This window comes from Rhinoderma darwinii, chromosome 4 (genome assembly GCF_050947455.1).
Source record: "Rhinoderma darwinii isolate aRhiDar2 chromosome 4, aRhiDar2.hap1, whole genome shotgun sequence".
In the NCBI taxonomy this organism is placed as follows: Eukaryota; Metazoa; Chordata; class Amphibia; order Anura; family Rhinodermatidae; genus Rhinoderma; species Rhinoderma darwinii.
In genome coordinates, this window is record NC_134690.1 from 403,609,527 (window position 1) to 403,627,737 (window position 18,211).

Consider the following 18,211-nt stretch of genomic DNA (forward strand, 5'->3'; position numbering starts at 1 on the left):
GGAAACACATATTTCCCATAATATTTGTATGAGCCTGACACATTCACAATGTCAACACTTTGTATTTTCTGCTTTGGCTCTACATTGTATCAGTTTGTGGCTGTTATCTCTTGTGTCAAACTACCCGACCTCCTGACCTCGATCCGGTGGTCGCCTGGTCACCTACAAATGGTACCTTTAAACCAAATGCGTACACCATAGCGATGACCGTTGTGGTTCCCTGCCCTCACCTCGGCGTTCTGTCATCCCTTTACGATGGTCCTGTCCTCCACCGGCAGGGATGATTACTAACCTCAGCTTGAGCAGGTACTACACTTGATCTTAGCCAAAAGGCCGAGAAGTGATTATATAGAGGACATTATAACACTTGCCGTCTATGGGAGAAGCTTTGTGTAGATAATCTATATCCGTCGCTGCTTATACTTCATTTATCAGCTCAACCGGATGATTGCCTTAATTTACGGGGAATTGTGCAGGAGTTTTACCCACAATTCAGCTGAGTTCTCCCAGAATGAACCCCTGTGTGAAGACCGTGCTTTATATATCGATCAGACACTCGGTATCGATCACATGTACGTGTCAGCAGGTGGGGACGAAATCTATACAAATACTGATTCAGAAAATGCAGAATTAGCTACAACAATCGTGTGATCTTCTCTCTCTCTGTGTAAACAGGGAGACGCGCTCCCGACACGATGGAAATGTATGAGGATGAGCGATCATAGTAACAAGCGCTCATCCCCATACGTAGCTGCTTGTGAAAGGAGCAAACGAGCCCCGATCAACGAGCTGTCTCGTTGATCGCTCCCGTTTACACGGCCAACGTCAGGCCGTGTAAGAGGGACCTTAGGGTTGGTCCATACGGTTGTTAAAGGGATATAGGAAACCTATGAGAAATAGAATTCCAGAAAATTGGTGCAGCACAAGAGAAGTCCGTGATAAGAGAAAAGAAATAAGAAATCCAGCAACAATTTTTTGTTAGGTTCCCGCAGCATCGTCTCAGTCAGACAGGATGAATATTAAACACAAGTGACGTGAAAACATCGGCCTCCAGCTCTGTTTTTGCATTGTTAATCTGCTTGGAGAGCGGAGGATTCACAGTGGTTATTACGTGGCATTTAACTTGTACTTAATGTTCAGGTAATTGCTGTTTTGCAGTCTATTTTGCCTTTTGAAGAGGACGGCGAACAATACCGTACAATGAGGTGGATTCAGATTTAATATCTGGGTTTAATATAGACTTATAGTAAAAAGGAAAAGGCACCTGAAAAGACCGGCAGCCGCGGGCATGCCGGGCACTACAATGCCAGAGGTTGCCAACCAGGCCATAAAACCAGAAACAAAAGACACCTGATGGGGGGAGGGAAAATCAGACTGCGGGCAACGTGTTCGAAGAGGGAAATTCAGCAGGCGTCATTATGAGAGCTTATCCACAGTGTATTAGTAGAAGCAAGACCCGGCTTAATATGATGCCACGTACGGTGCCAAGGACTTACAGAACCCAATGTTACTGCTTAGGGGCACAGGCTGTGGACGGAGATCTGCTTTATTGCAGAGTGTTTGTATTTCTCATTCAAAGCCATCAAATTAATATCAGAAAAGGTGGGATCAGCAGAAGGATCATTAAAGAGGTATTCCGGTCCCTCTGGGCATTTACTCCGAAAATAATTTATCTTAATGATATTGAAATAAAGATGTTTTACCACCTTGTACATACGTGTTTATACACATGATCTGCCATGAATATCTGATAGGAGAATGCCAGTCTAGGCAAATGGAGATACCAAGCTTGAATGGCCGTAACTACTATAGACTCTCTGCTTTAGACAATTCCTACTTTTTAGAAGGGTCCCTTGACTATAAGCGGATCACAAAGTGTCCCTTTGCTGGGACCTCCCGTGATCAGCTGTGATCTGTGGGGAAACCTGGCAGTAAGTGCTTAATTTCTCTGCAGTGCCACCACAGGAGAAATGAAGTATTACACAGTGTCCATTTATATTAAAGTGTTGTGTGTGTAATACAGGAGAGGTCCTCCAGAGAGAGAGATCCTCTATGTAACCGCTCCCCACTCCAACCAAGAGATGAGGATCCTGAACAGAGGACCCCCCTGAATTAACTCACAATTCACTACTAGGGTGTATGATAATGGGTCTTCTAAACTGGACAACGCCTTTAGGGAAAGAGCTGCAAATTATCCACGGCCACCTCTTTTTTCAATCCTGTTACGGATATGGCTGAAGGATACTTTATTTTCTATGGACTTCAAGGGTGACAACTGTTTATATACCCGGCCACCTCTCCATTCCATCTCTGCTTGCTTATGGCTATTCACCTTGGTTTGAAGAACGGAAAACCCTATTTTTCCAAAGGGTGGGTTCGTAGAGTTGGGATCATGACCTATCAGGCACCTCGGAAAACGCATAAATATCTAAGGTAGAACCAGAATGACTAAAAACCCAATCATTTCACCAATCGCAGTGTATCCTCAATTAAAGGAATTTTCCAGCCCATAACAAAAAAATCCCAAAATAAAAATGCACTTACAAATATCCAGCACTTACCACAGCTACAGATGTAGCCATCTTTATCTTGACTCTGATATCTTGCTGCAGTGTGATATCACATAACAAAAGCCATTGAAAATTCAAGTTAAAGTTTCTTGTCACTGTGTATTTATTGCGCTAAGAGTCCAGATAAAGATGGCTACATCTGTATGCTCCTTAAAGATGGTTTCCTAACTTTTGGAAAATCCCAGTTATAGACGGATATAAGTAAATGTAATAAATAGTAAAATGCTTGTATTTTTTTTATCCCTCAACGCTCCCTTTCCATTGCTTTTGTGGTTTGTCTTTATTTACTTGGACGCAGTGGTCAACACGTGAACATGGCAGCCAATCACTGATCTTATTGATGGTGCCAGTATGGATGGCACATCACTGTGATTGGCTACTTAGGTCCCATCGCAAATGTACATGGAGCCTCTACAAAGGCACATGGGGTCCATATGTGTGGTGCCCCCGTAAGTTCCGTATTATGTACATCTACTCCCCATGAAGCATTGCTTCTAGTGGAGAATACAGATGTGTCCTTCCTTACCTTTCCTCTTATCTCAAAATCTCCTGAGATGTGTGGCACGAGATGAACTCATTTAAAAAACAACAACATGATTTTGCAATACTCTGTCACGCGATGTCTATGCCATATTTATCTATGTGTGGCCACCTAGTGGTTGTGATGTGGATTGCAGCCTGTCAAGAGTTTTGCTAGCATGTCGCGATATTGTATTGAATTGGTTTCATGATAAATTGGATTTTTGACTAAATTCAAGCCAAAGTAAGGGGGGACACATCTACATCTCCAGAATATGGCATCGGAGGGAGCACACCACATAAAACAGAGGCATTTGGCAGCTAAGTATGGCCCATAGAATTCTACAGGTGCATCACGGAGCTTGTATGGAGCCGTAATATGAAGTTTTGCATGAGCCTTTATATTTGGGTTGGACCCCCCCCCCTTTAATGCTATAGGTGACCATTTATAAGCAATGTTTGACCTTCCGGACATGTCCTCCTGTCCGGTTTACTAGTAACTCATTTGGGCATTTAGTAAAAGCAAAAAGCAGATCATAAATGACCTTTCCCCAGCGACAAGCTTCACTTTCATTAAGTGCTGGACCAGTGGCAATTCTCATTACTTTCAGCCATGACATATCTAAACAAGACAATCATTTATTGCTGTGAGATAAGAGCACCATAAACCGTGCGCCTGTACATGGAGCGCACGTTCAGCTCAGCTATGCGCTCCTTAAGTATTTATTAGATGCTGATACACCATTAGCCTTATTTAGTACTCAGCGTTACTTTAACCTTTCCTTGTGATTAGCTTGTGTGTCCTGGGGATATATATTGTGTTGTTTCTCCACATTCGTGTATTTTATTGTATGTAGCGGACTGGTGCTCCCATATATTGGTTAATACAACATTTATTGGCGCTCACATACAAGAAAAAAATAGTGTCGCTCTTAAAGGGAACCTGTCACCAGCATTTCAACTATTGAACTCTCCTCCCCCCTCGCCGGCCGCTGCTGTCAAAAGTTCATTGCCGTTATCCCCGCTCCTAAACTCCTCCGGCCGTAAATAACAGTCTGCAAACATTTTGCACCTTTTATGCTAATAATCCATCAGTCTTATTCGTTCCTCTTCTTATGCCCGCCCACCACCGAGAACTGGCCTGCCCAGAATTTTAAAAATCTCGTCTGAGATAGCGCACATGCGCCCGTCATGTATGGTCCGACACCCTCCCCTGCTTTGTCCGGGCTTCAAATCTAGTTACTGTGCGTGCACCACGACGCTGTGCCATTGCGCGCGCGCACCAGAACAGGACATCGATGCGCAAACGCAGGATTTTGTGTGTGCTGGGGGGAGGCGAGGAGCTGTAGGTTCCCTTTAAAGGTCATGTCCACCTTTACAACTAAACATTCCTATTGCATCTAAAATGAAAACCGAAGCAAATTTGCAATAGGACTTAATTACATTTTATGTTTGGTTTGGTTTCTACAGCTCCTGCTCAGACCTTTGTGTCTCCATGGTAACAGACAACAAATAAATTCTGTGTAGTCGGATCCTGCAGTCATACTCTCTTCCATCAGTCCACATTTTCTTGTTAACCTGCTGAATGCAAGTAGTAGGAGACGGGTGGTAGGTCTGTATGACTTCAGGATGAGACTACACTGGGTTTGTTTGTTGTCTTTTACCATGGAGACATATAAGTTTGCATAGGAGCTGTATACACAAAACAATAGGACATTTTTAATTAAGATCAATTGCGAAGTTGTCCCATTTTTTATTTTGGATGCATTGGGCCAATAACAATTTTTCTTAGCCTTTAACAACCAATCAGATTCGGTCTGCTGAAAACTTCCACATTCACTTGAAGGGGCTGTGTTTCAGTTCCCTGCACAGTGGGTTGTCAGAAATGCTGCTGTGCATGGAATGAATCAGAGGTCTGACCCCCACCAATTCAAATGTTTTGGCACATCCTAGTGCATAGTTGCCAAAATGTGAATTTTTTTCAGGGACACTTAGGGTGTGGCATATTTGGTGGGTGTGTCTTAAGCAGGCTTGGCTTATCTGGTGGGTGTGGATAGTGGGCGTGGCTTTATTTCCAGAATTTCTGCATACAAATAAACAAACAATAATGTCTGCACTAGTTTGGCTGACAACTACTATGGTGGCCGGAATGTCTCTCTGAATTTCTGGTTGTTTACATTCAAGTGATGTCTCACTTTATCGCTTGGGCTAGCTGATATGTGCTGACCACTACTGGTAGCGTAAAAACCAGTGCAGATAGTGCCACACTTAGGGCCCCTTGTAGATGGTGCCCCACACTGCCCCAGTAGATTGTGCCACACCTCTGCTCCCTGTAGATAATGCCACATGGGCCCCCTGTAGATACTACCACTCACTGCTCCCTGTAGATATTACCACACACTGCTCCCTGTAGGTCAGTGCCACAAACTGCTTCCTGTAGATAGTGTCACATGGACCCTGGTAAATAGTGTTAGAGTGCCCTTTGTAGATAGTGCCACAGTGCCCTGTGAAGAAAGTACTACATAGCCCCTCTGTAGCTGGTGCCACACTGCCACCTCTGTAGCTGGTACCACACTCTGTGTCTGGTGCTACACACTCCCCTCTCTGTAGAATGTGCCACAACCCCCCTTCCTGTAGATGGTGCCACACATCCTTCCCTTGCAGATAGTGCCATACCCCCTCCCCTGTAGATGGTGCCACACCCCACCAACCCTGTAGATAGAGCCATTGTGGCTCCCTCTAGGAGGAGAATCCCCAGACAGAGCATTGCTGATGCTCCGGTCGCGGATTCCACTCCTGGAGGAGCCCCTGACGTCGCTGTCCATTTATGGACAGTGACACCAAGGGCTCCGCAAGTAGCGGAATCACCGGCCAGAGTGTCATCAAAGCTCTGGTTGGGATTCTGGTGCTTCAAGAGGAGCCACTGACTTCACTGCCCATATATGAAGGGCTGGCCTTAGGATAGATGGCGCCCCGTGCAGAATTTTATTTTGGCGCCCCACCCCATTATAAAATAAATGCACTATAAACACTATAATGCCCCCTCACAGTATAATGCCCTTTATAGTGCCCTCCACACAGTATAATGTCCCCACACAGTATATTTCCCCCCACACAGTATGATGCCCCTGTAGTTCCCCCACACAGTATAATGCCACTTTAGTGCCCCCCATACAGTATAGATCCCCCATAGCAGCCCCATACAGTATAATAATAATAATAATATTTAATAATATAATATATTATAACCCCTTTCAGGACACAGTATTATGTCCTCTAAGTGTGCCAACACAGTATAATGTCCCCTAAGTGCCACACACAGTATATTGCCCCTTGTAGTGCCCCTACATAGTATAATGCCCCCTTAGTGGCCCTCCCACTGTATAATGTCCCCCCTCCCCTCCCCTGGGTGCTACACACTGCCCCCTTATGGATAATGCCCTCTGTAGATTCTGCCATACAGCCTTCATCTCTGCCTTGTAGATAGTGCCATACAGCCCCCACCCCCCTTGTAGATAGTGCCTCCCACCGACGCCTTGTAGATAGTGCCATACAGCCCCCACTTCCCCCTTGTAGACAATGCCATATAGCCCCCACCTCCTCCTTGTAGATAGTGAAATAGAGCATCATCAAACAAATAAACAAAAAAAACTTTACTTACCTAGGCCCCGTTCCCTCGATGAATGGAACTGCTTCAAAACGGGATCCTTACGTATTCCGGCATGATCCAGTGACATCATCACGCCGGCCTGCACAGGGATCCTGTCCCTGCGCATGATAGGCTGCAGGTCGAATGGCCAGCAGCCTAGTAAATGGCAGAGCAGGGAGATACCTCCCTGTCTTGCCATATTGTTCAACAGTATCTGCGTTCTAAGGTCATGCCAGTCATGAGGGGGTCCATCCCGGCAGGCAGCATGGGCCACCTCATGCCGCGGGCCCCGTAGCAGCCACTACGGCTACTACAGCAGTAGTTACGCCATTGTAGAGAAGGAGCGCCCGGACAGAAAGTCTGCTACAGAGTCACCGGGCTCGGGCGCTTTAGAAACATAAGCAGGGGAAGGGAGCCAGCACAGCTCCCCCTTCTACCTGCTGGAGTGATGCACCCTGTGCGATGGCACAGGTCGCATAACCCAAAGGCTGGCCCTTTATGAGCAGAATCCCTCGCCAGAGCTCTGGCCGGGATTGCAGCGCTGCAGGTGGAGTGAATGGCAGAGCAGGAGGTGAATAGTTTCCTGCTCTATCATAGCATTCAATTGTATCTGCGTCCTGAGGACGCAGATACAATTGAATGTTTCAGTTGCCGGGACACGTCCCGGGACAGCATTTTGCCGGAACTGTCTCAGTAAATTCGGGGCAGTTGGCATCTATGCTAGTGATCAGCTAGTGATCAGCTATAACAATATAAGATGGATATAGTCCTATAGGCGAATTTCACATACAGGTTTTGTTTTTGTTTTTTTGGGGGGAAGGGGCTAGAATATTGCAGCCAGATACATTTTTCTCAAAAGATTTAAAAAAATGCCTGTACAACTGCTTTAAACTGCAGCCATTTTTTACATGAGTCTCAAATCACAACAAAAAAATACGCTGGAGGTAGATTAACCAAGCTATATGTGCCAGAATGCTGTTGGAGTATTGTGTGTTTTAGAACTTTTTGTATGTTCCTCGAAAGTTTTAAAAAGTGTCTAGAAATCTTTTTTTGGGGGGGCGATGTGTTAATGTAAAGTCACCAGCCAAGAGATGGCGTAAGAAAGCGAAATATCTTGCAAGTTGCGCCAAATTTATCATACTGTGTGTGTTATTGCGATATATTTGGTGAAGTTTTTGCCTGTCTGGTGAGGCCATCCCTAATTGTAAGTTCTGCTGCCCCCCCCCCAATGAAATAAATGTGTCTGAGTTACCTTACCGGGGCGCGCCGTCAGGGCAGTATAGGTGGTATTACCGTCAGGGGCCCAGGCTAAGTCACCTGTGGGTTTCCATCCACTCGTTACCCAGGTGCACGCAATAAGTTACAAGATGGAGGAGTTATAGAGCCCAATAGGCGGTTCAGGACCCTGTCATGGGGCCTGTATATTTTTGATGGTGGCCCTGACCTTACCACCACCCATTTGTAATACATTCTATATAAGCTAAACAAGAGGGTACGCGAGGATTGTCTGGATGATAACGTGTCCGACACGAATATGTTTCTTATATTCATGAGCAAGGCAAAAAGAGAAAGTAAAAAGTTGTTTTGGAGATGGAAACGTAGACTAAAAATACTGTGTTCCTTGCCTGGTGGAAACTATTAATTAGTAATGGGCTTTGTGGTATAGACCGTTCCATGCATATTCAGTGCGGTACTTTACAGTGCAGAGAGAAAACATTATATGCATCTGTGATCTTTTTAAAAATTCCCTAAAGGCCGCGGGGACCACGGGGAAATGACAAGAATTAGGGTATGTTCACACGTAGTCAACCAAAACGTCTGAAAATCCAGAGCTGTTTTCAAGGGAAAACAGACCCTGCTTTTCAGACGTTTTTTACCAACTCGCATTTTTACCAACTCATTTTTTTACCAACTCGTTTTTGGAGCTGTTTTCATTGGAGTCTATGAGAAAACAGCTCCAAAAACGTCTGAAAGAAGTGTCCTGCACTTCTTTTGACGAGGCTGTATTTTTACGAGTCGTCGTTTGACAGCTGTCAAACGACGACGCGTAAATAACAGGTCGTCTGCACAGTACGTCGGCAAACCCATTCAAATGAATGGGCAGATGTTTGCCGACGTATTGTAGCCATATTTTCAGACGTAAAACGAGGCATAATACGCCTCGTATACGTCTGAAATTTGGCCGTGTGAACATACCCTTACAGTGTACGTCTCCTCTGGAGGGTAAACAGCATAAATTATACTGGGGAGATGTTACAGTGTCGCAGTATCATCAGTATAATGAACAGTTCTGCGTGTTCTGTGATTTCCTCGGACAAGTTGAGCTCTCAAGGCTCTTTTGTTTTTTAGGATTTGTTTTTAGGATTTTTTTTTTTCGTCTTTATGCTCTTTCTGTTTTTTATATAATAAGGACCCAAAATTCTTCAGAAACCTCTAATATTGTGAAATTTGAATATAGTCACACTTATGCATCAGAAGGTCATCCAAGACCAGGTGTCCCCATCTAATCTGTAAATGGCTGCAATAAACATATCCACCAATAGGAGGTCGCTTTACAGATGTTTGAATGAAAGGTGCCCCTTGCTCTGTGTTGACATGGGCATGTTACTTCCCAGCAGCACACCACGTGGCCAGGCTTGGTATTGCAAGCAAAACTTTTCAACGATGATGATTATAATAATATAATGAATAAATAAAGAAAAAATAATTATCCTCGTAGTCTAGTTATAAGAGGCGGGTAACATAATTGCTATAAAATGCTATATTATTATATTACAAAACTTAATAGCTATAAATTAGGAGATGGTATTTAGTAGTCTTATATGTTTTTCCAGTTACAATGCATTTTAACGTCTGTATTATGGCTACAAGACCCCGATCCTGGTGGTACGACCAAAGAACCCAATGGGGTGTGTTTAGGGTTGTCACCCGGCCAGTAAACCACCAATCCAGCAGGTATTATCAACAGGAGGCCAGTATCGGTAATAGGCCGGAATCTGTCCAAGCATATTTATACATTCACACTCCCCCCACCTCCTCCCGCCCTCCGGCCGCTGATTGACACTTATCACTGTGCAATTAGCGTCTGGAGGGCGGGGGGAGGTGGGGGGTGTGAAAATATAAATATGCTTAGACTCTTACTGGCAGCGCTGTGAATACTCAAGTTCTAAATACTCAATAACTACTTAACATTAACTAATTAGTGACATCACACGGAAATCAGCATCTCTGTCCCTTTAAAATGCTGCCCTCAGATCGATTCACCTTAAACCCCTACTGCTCCAACTCTTCCTAACAAGGGTTAAAAATAAATCATCTTTCAAGAGTCATTTACCAATGATGACCGAACTTGACCATATAGTAGAGAAATGAAAGATTAATTATTGTTAACCCTTGATAGGCAAAGTTATAGAGCAGAGGAGGTCGCAGAGTAATGGGAAGGTCTCTGTTCGGACTCTGTCTCTGGCTAATACACACTACTCTGTAACTTGACATAACAAGGGTTAACACAAAATCTCCTTTCAATTCTCTAGCATACAGTCATTTTTACTAACCATGAGTGTGTAGACATTTGCAGAAGCCAGGTGCCCTCATTACACATTCCTGGCAGGGCAGGGGATTAGCGGCTGTGCTACTATTGATTGTCCAGGATTAGAAACAACACGGCTACTTTATTCTTGATACAGTGCCACACCTGTCCATGGGTTGTGTCTGGTATTGCAGCTCAGCTCCATTGAAATGATTAGGGCTAAGCTGCAATACCGCGCTCAACCTGTATACAGGGGTGGCGCTGTTTCTGGCAGAAAGTAGCCATGTTTTGCTAATCCTGGACAACCATTGTAGGACAACTCTGGTTTATGGCTGAGATCTGTGGTATGTAGTCAGCATCTATAAAAATCAGTGGGTACAAAAATAAAAAAAAATGTGAAGGAAGCAAATGCCTCACGCCATCTCACAGAGGAACGGATTGAAGTAAACCTTTTTTTCTTCTGTTATTTTCTCTTCTTTCCTTTCATTATTGACTCTGAAAGGAAACATTGTGACATAAATCTTCTTCAAGATTGTCTTCAGAAGAGAAAATAAAATAATTTCACTGGATTTTCTGGATTACCACTGAGTGCTGATGAAACCTCTGAGATACAGACGACTCCGCTCAGAAATAATCTTGGAGTCGCTCCATATAGATGTGTTTACTTCTTTTATATTTCTTCTTTTTTTTCCTGCACATTTTATATTTTTTTCATGGTTTTATTTGCTGTGGACAAAGACATGCATGACCGCAAACAGGAAAATCCCACTGATCCAATTCATGAAAATCTACACGAGACTGCGAAGGAAGAAGAAATGCATGAATAAAGGAGGCAAGAAATGAAGAAATGAAGGAATAAATTAAAGGGACTCTCCGGTCCCAGGACAAAATTGTGAATATGATGGGATATATGGAGTTATATTACTTGGTGCCCTCCAGTTCCGCCCATCTAGCGTGGATCCCCGTTTTAGGATCCCCTCTGTGTTGTCCAAACATTGCTGCAACGTTTCTTAGACTACGAGTCTGAGACACTCCCACTGTTCTTGGATTGGCCAGAGATTCTCACATAAGCAGTGCTGGCCAATCTGAGAACAAAAGGGAGTGTCTTAGACTCCGTCTGTAAAGCGCTGGGGCCATTCTGGGACAAAACAGATTGGACCCTCAAACGGCGGATCCACGGCAGAGGGGCACAACTGGGGGGCACCAGGTAATATAACTCCATATACCCCATCATATTATCAATGTTGTCCTAAGACTCGAGGTTACTTTAAGGAACGATAGAAGGAATTCATGGTTTCTTGGTACCAATTTTTTGTATTATTTTTTATTTTTATTTATTTTTTATGATTTAACAGAAGGGATCAAGGATATCAAAATGAGCAAAAATCAACTAAACCATCAAAGTTTCAACTTAAAATGTAATTTTATTGATAAATGTAATTAAAAAAAATACAAAATCCCCTAAAATCCCCTTTGCTATTAGGTAACAAGGACCTGTATAGGACTTCCCTTCTACAGAGGAACTGCACTATTAACAAGGGGGTGGGGAGGTGGCCCAATGGTCATGGAAAGAATTTGAAGGGGAAATAAACAGCACACTTCTGTTCTGAATGGCAAAACCCGGCACCGTAATGTGGCGTTTAGTTTAATGTTTGATGTTTTAGGGGTGCACTGAGGGGGTTTTCCAGGATATGGAAACCCCCCTCTGAGCAGATCAGAACAAAAATCCAGTTAAAGACTGACATATTTTCTGCCACCAGTAGGGGGATGGGGCGGGCTAGGTATGGGGGCAGGCCAGGCTAGGTATAGGGGGGCAGCCCATTGACCAACCTGCCCACTAATCTGCCCCTGGTGGCAGCTGCAGGAAAACAGAATTGTATCATGTTACACTATGGATATTTGACGTGAACCTGGGAATTTGAAGCTTTTTATAAAAAATAAAATAAAAAAATAACGCCGACCTTCTTACAAATTCTTGTCCTATTTAATAACCCCTTGCTGACATCTGCCGTAAATGTACAGCTGGGCCTGCACCAAACCCGCCTGCATACCCGCACCATGCGCGCTGTCAACCGGCTGCAATGGCCGGGATCACAGATAACACCAATTCCAGCCATTTAACCCCTCAGATACTATGGTCAATAGCGACTGCGGCATCAGAGCATTTAGACTGAAGGCAGCTCACTGTCTCCCCCGATCAGCCCCTCCGCAAAGAAACAACACGGTGCCGATCGGTTGTTGATTGTTTGCCATGGCAGCCAGGGGTCTCGTGAAGGCCTCCAGGTTGGCTTCTATGTCCTACTATTAATACCTTCCATTTTCTTAACGGAAACACGGAAGCGAAGCGGAAGCACAACGTCCGTTTAAAACGGAAACACGGAACGGACACTGAGTACACACGGAAACCACAGGGATACCAAAATGGACACACGGATCCGTGAGAAACGGTGATGGAAGTGTGCATGAGGCCTAAGTATTGCTTGTATCGCACAATGGTAAAGTCCCCTATAAAAATAAGTTTTCCCATTTTTCAAATAAAAAATGTAAACAACAAAAAAATAAACATAATTTCAATTGCCGCGTCCATAAATGTCAGAACTAATACAATGTAACGTTATTAAACCCGAAGGGTGAACGATGTAGGATAAGAAAAAATCGCAATGCCGGAATTGCTGTTTTGTGGTCAACTTGCCTCCCCACAAAATGTAATAAAAAGTCATCAAAAAGGCGTATGTACAGCTCGCCCCAAAAAAAAAAAAAAATCCTCACATGGCTCCATCGAAGGAAAAATAAAAGAGTTATGTGACTCTTTTGTAAAAGTAGTACACGCCGTAAATACGAAAAAAAAAAAAAAATTGCAGAATTGCTGGATGTTTGTTTTTTTCAATCCCGCACCACAAAATAATATGCAAAAGTTTCCAAATACAATAAATGGAACCATTGCAAAATACAACCTGGCCGGCAAAAAACAGCCCTCATGTGGCTATGTCAATAATAAAAAAATGTGTTAACCCCTAAACCACTATAGACCACCAGGAGCATGACAGGACTACTATCACTAACCCAGCCACCGCAAAGTTGGTAAAGTCCGTGTAAGGTCTCCCCACCCCCTGCATGACCACTACTATCCTCATCTTCCTCCTTAGTGCCCTGGTTACTACTCCTCTAGCCATTTCCTTTCTGACCTTCACACTTTTTGAAAGAATCGGCATCAGACAGGGAAGAATTCTGTATAATACGCACATCTTTAGAACAGGAAAGGGGACTAACTGACACGTGAAGCTACTCCTTCTCACAAAGAGGTTCTGCAGCAGCTCCATTCTCTATTATAAACTGCACTAGCTGCTGCAGAACCTCTTTGAGTAGAGAAGGTGACGTTTCATATTAATTAGGAACTGATTCTGAAAGAAGCTATGCAGTACCTGGGGAGTTCATCTTGAGCCATACATTATCGCGGATATTAGAAGCCCCTTGGTCTGTAGAGTTGTCCTTTAATATGGAACCCCTCAGTGACTTCTGATATTCTTAGGATTTACAGCAGAGATACATAATATCTTATAAATCAAACATATAATATAAACATTACATAACTGCATAAGACCAGGGCCGATTCTAGCTTTTCTGCTGCATGAGGTGAAAATTGAAATAATGCCCCCCAGATCCGAGAAAGTTGGAGGAGACTGGTAGTGATGTATAACAGCCAGGGAGATGTCAATCAAGCATCGAAAGGTGGGTTTGGAGGCAGGACTATGTGACTCTTCAGGATGGCGGCACCACCCAATGACCCTTTATAGAGTAATTAGCATATAGTGTGCGCCGTTGTAAAAGTTGATTTTATAGATTTTGCTGCATCTGAAAAAATCATACAGGGGAACATATAGAAATATTGTCAGGACATTTATTACCGCATGGTGGCGGTTCAAGGGGTTAAAACTACCTGACAGGTTCCCTTTAAAAATACAATAAATTCTAAACAATTCCATCTAATCTGCAATCGTGTTGTTATAAATATATCCTATATAATTACAGCTCCAGAACCAAGCTCTTACATATATGGCACCAGAACCAAGCTCAATACATACATACAGCACCAGAACAAAGCTTAGTACATAAATACAGTATCAGAACCAAGCTCAGTACATAAATACAGCATCAGAACCAAGCTCAATATATATATACAACACCAGAACCAAGCTCAGTACATAAATACAGCATCAGAACCAAGCTCAGTACATAAATACAGCATCAGAACCAAGCTCAGTACATATATACAATACCAGAACCAAACTCAGTACATAAATACAGCACCAGAACAAAAGTCAGTACATAAATACAGCACCAGCACAAATACAGCTCAATTTAGTGCAACCCCTGCCATATAGGTTTTTACAGTGTAATACTACAGCTCCCAGCATGGCCCGAACAATGGCAAGGATATGCTGGGATTTGCGGTTTAGCAAAAAAAAAAAATCATACCATCCATCATCTCGCTACAGATCATACAGTGACTACCGTAGTGATTAGAGGCATAATACACATTTACATTAAGTGACTCACAGGTGACGTCTTCTCAGATTCTAGTTGTTTTTTCTCTTTTCTTCTCCATCCGTTCAGACCACTATGATAACTTCCTCCGGCCACAGCCCATGTCTGCAGTTTGCAGCTCAGATGTCCTCAGCTTTTCACTTTTCAAACATTCTGCACCTATAGACGAAGATAAAATTCTCATGGTGCCACACACTGTACCCCTAAATATAATAGTGCCATACACTTATTCCCTGATTATAATAGCACCATACACTGTCCCCCCCCACACACACATAGTGCCTCTATAGATAGTGCCCCCTTTAGAGCCCCCTGTAGACAGTACCCCATATAGAGCCCCTGTAGACGGTGCCCCACTTAGAGCCACCTGTAGACAGTGCCTCACATATATAGCGCCCCCTATAGAGCCTCTTGTATATACGGCCATATAGAGCCCTATGTAGATAGTGCTTCCCATAAAGCCCCATGTAGATAGTGCCCTCCATAGAGCCCCATGTAGATAGTGCCCCCATAGATAGTTCCCCCTTTAGAGCCCCCTGTAGATAGTTCCCCCGCATAGAGCTCCCTGTAGATAGAGACGCAAGGAACATGCCCTGCCATTCAGCACTTATGCATGTAATTGTATCTGCGTCCTATATACAGGGGGGTGGTGGTGGCTGATTTAGGTGGTGCCGCCGCACCCTCAGAGAGGTAGCAGGCCGAGAAGCTACTCTCGCCTCATGGACAGTGTGGCCCTGCATAAGACTGCACTGTATTCCTCTCCTGTTCCATAGGGGAGGGGCCGTGACAATCTTTGATTCAGACATGTATTGTGAATGCAGCTCTGGATGTGAGAGGAGTACAAGACATAATATAACTCAAGATTAGTGCAACATAAGTAAGGCAAAGTGTATCCAAAATACCTAAAACACACAATGTAGGTGTAACCGGCAAAATGTTAAAAGTGGAGCTACCCTTTAAGAAAACTACAAAATCTGGATTTTTTTTTTTAGTTTTGTGAGCAGATACACAGGATGCCTTTTATGTTAATATCATAGCAAAGTATTATTAGTTCTTTAAGTCAGTCAAATGTAACTTTCTAAATGCTGCAGCGAGAGGCCGGAGGCACAGCAGAGAGCGCAGTAATTGGTGTATGACACAAGCTCCCGCATATTTTATTCAAATGTCCCAAAATACAAGAGATGCCGCACGTTATGTATCGTCTTCTGCAGTAACATTTCCTGCTGTACTGTGTGAACGCGTGACTTCAAAGCTCACATTTCTGCTGCACTCAGCAGACTGTTCTGTTCATTTATGACTGAGGCGCCTGACGAAGCCAAGAAGCTTAAATATTGCAAGACGTGGTAATTGACTTTATTGTGACGACGCTTCTGAAGATCCATCATCCAACAGGAACAATAACATCAATTCATCACCTTTATCATCCAGCGTTGGGAATGGGAGCTGATGGTGACCTCATCATGCCGGCACGGTGACGTCGTTCAACATGAAGACGAGAAAATGGCTTAGAGGTGATGATACAAGGACAGGTTTAGAGGGGTAACTTGACACCCCTGGCTCCAATGCAAAACCTGTAAAAGGGCCCCCACCAACCAAGTGGCATTTATAATACCAGTGTCTTCTTATGTGGCAGATGGACCATTGGACTCCTCGGGCACACTGGCCCGGGTGCAACTGCTACAACTGCGCCCCCTGTAGTTGCACTCCAGGAGAGGTTTAAATAAACAGCTGCCTGATCTGAAGACTGGTGGAAGACATTGGCAGATGCCATCCAGCAGTAGTAAAGCAGGAGCCTCTTAAAGGGGTTGTCTAACCACAGACAACTAGGGTTGCCACTTTTTATATCCAAAAATATTGGTTACTTCAGGGTTTTTACACATGCCAGTTGTGTTACATTTTTTAAAATTGGACCAAAAAAACAAAACACAAGACCAGTATGGGTAAGTAAACCCCCACATGGGTAAGAAGTGGGTGTTGTTTTTGGGGAGACACGAGTGATTTGCCAAGTCTTGGAGCCTCAGACAGATAATGACTCCCTGTAAATTCTTGGTATCTGTCTCCCTCTCCTCCTATTCCTCCGCTCTTGACTCTCGGGGATGGACAGGCAGGCACTGTGCTCATGTCGGCTGTTGAACGTCAGGGACTCTGGTTCTCTGCTGCTTTGCCCGTTGCAATGTCCCACTGGCGCTAATTTTGCACTTGACCTAGTCCCGGCGCTTCTGATGTTCCTAGGTCTGGGGGACCCAGCAAAGCAGGAGTATCCAATGTGAATAGGAAGTTACCTGACCGCACACGCGGTCACTATTGCAGGTAAAAAAAAAATTACTTTCACCAGCCGACAAGGGTAAATACTACCTGGGGCGGTGGCTTACTGGCCTGGTGGCAACCATAGCCATTAGTGTCTTATAGGTGGAAGTCCCACCATTGAGAACCCCATCTCTTGACTCTTGTTTTTGCAAAGCAAGTTGGCGAGCAGCAGCCATATTTAGGCAAAAATGGAATGGAGGGGCGGCTGTGCATATGTGCGGCTCTCTCGAAGTCTATGGTGGTCAGTGGTGCATCTTCTTGGTAGATTTTCTGTTCAGGAGAATTAGGTGACAACCCGTTTAAGAGAAAGACATTGGAGACCGTCCCATCGCAGTCAACAAGAATTTGAGGTGGACCTTGGACAAATCTCAAATGGTTTGATACCTAGCACACAGGATCCCTCAACACCATTCATGCTCTTACTTGTCACATAATACCGTACAGTCGCCTTGTAGTTTAAGGAGAAGAAATCTTGCCGATTAGTAACAACCTGCGTTTTATAGACTCTAACAAGACCCAAATTGGAGTATAATTGGCATCAAATTTCTACCTGAAAGGATGCGGTCAGGTGAACCCTTGTACAATGAGAGTTGGAAGCCTCTGGAGCTGTTCACACAGCACGAACCATCCAACTCTTTAGAGCCTCAAAGCAGCTGCGCCCGTCACATGGAGAATTCAAATCAGCAGAAAAAAGATTGCACGTTTTATTTTTTTTCTTTACTATTTTTGTAGCTGTCACTGAATTTTCTTTTCAATAGAAGGATCTGAGGCAACACGATCCCCAGGTATTCGCCCACAGCTGTAGGTAATGTAGAAATATAACATTTACTGTCGGAGGAATTCTTATACATTACAGATGTATTGTACTCGCACTTCACAAGCCGACATAAGCACACACTTTTTGTTAACTTGCCTTTTTGTCATGCGGTAAGGAGAGAAAAAATAGGAAAGACTGGAAATTCATTTTATTTATATGCTACAGTGGTTATCAAGGCCAATGTATCCTTGCCGGTTACATGTTCAAAACTCAAAGTGTGCCAGCAGGAAGGATGGATGGATAGATAGATAGATAGATAGATAGATAGATAGATA

At 43.8% G+C, this 18,211-nt stretch overlaps 1 protein-coding gene and 1 pseudogene across 4 annotated transcripts in view; one reads left to right on the forward strand and one right to left on the reverse strand.

Moving 5' to 3' along the window:
• Nucleotides 1-18,211, forward strand: part of LRFN2 (leucine rich repeat and fibronectin type III domain containing 2) — a 533,652-nt gene that overhangs the window by 368,839 nt on the left and 146,602 nt on the right. The window lies entirely within an intron of this gene.
• Nucleotides 276-345, reverse strand: LOC142761472 (U2 spliceosomal RNA; annotated as a pseudogene).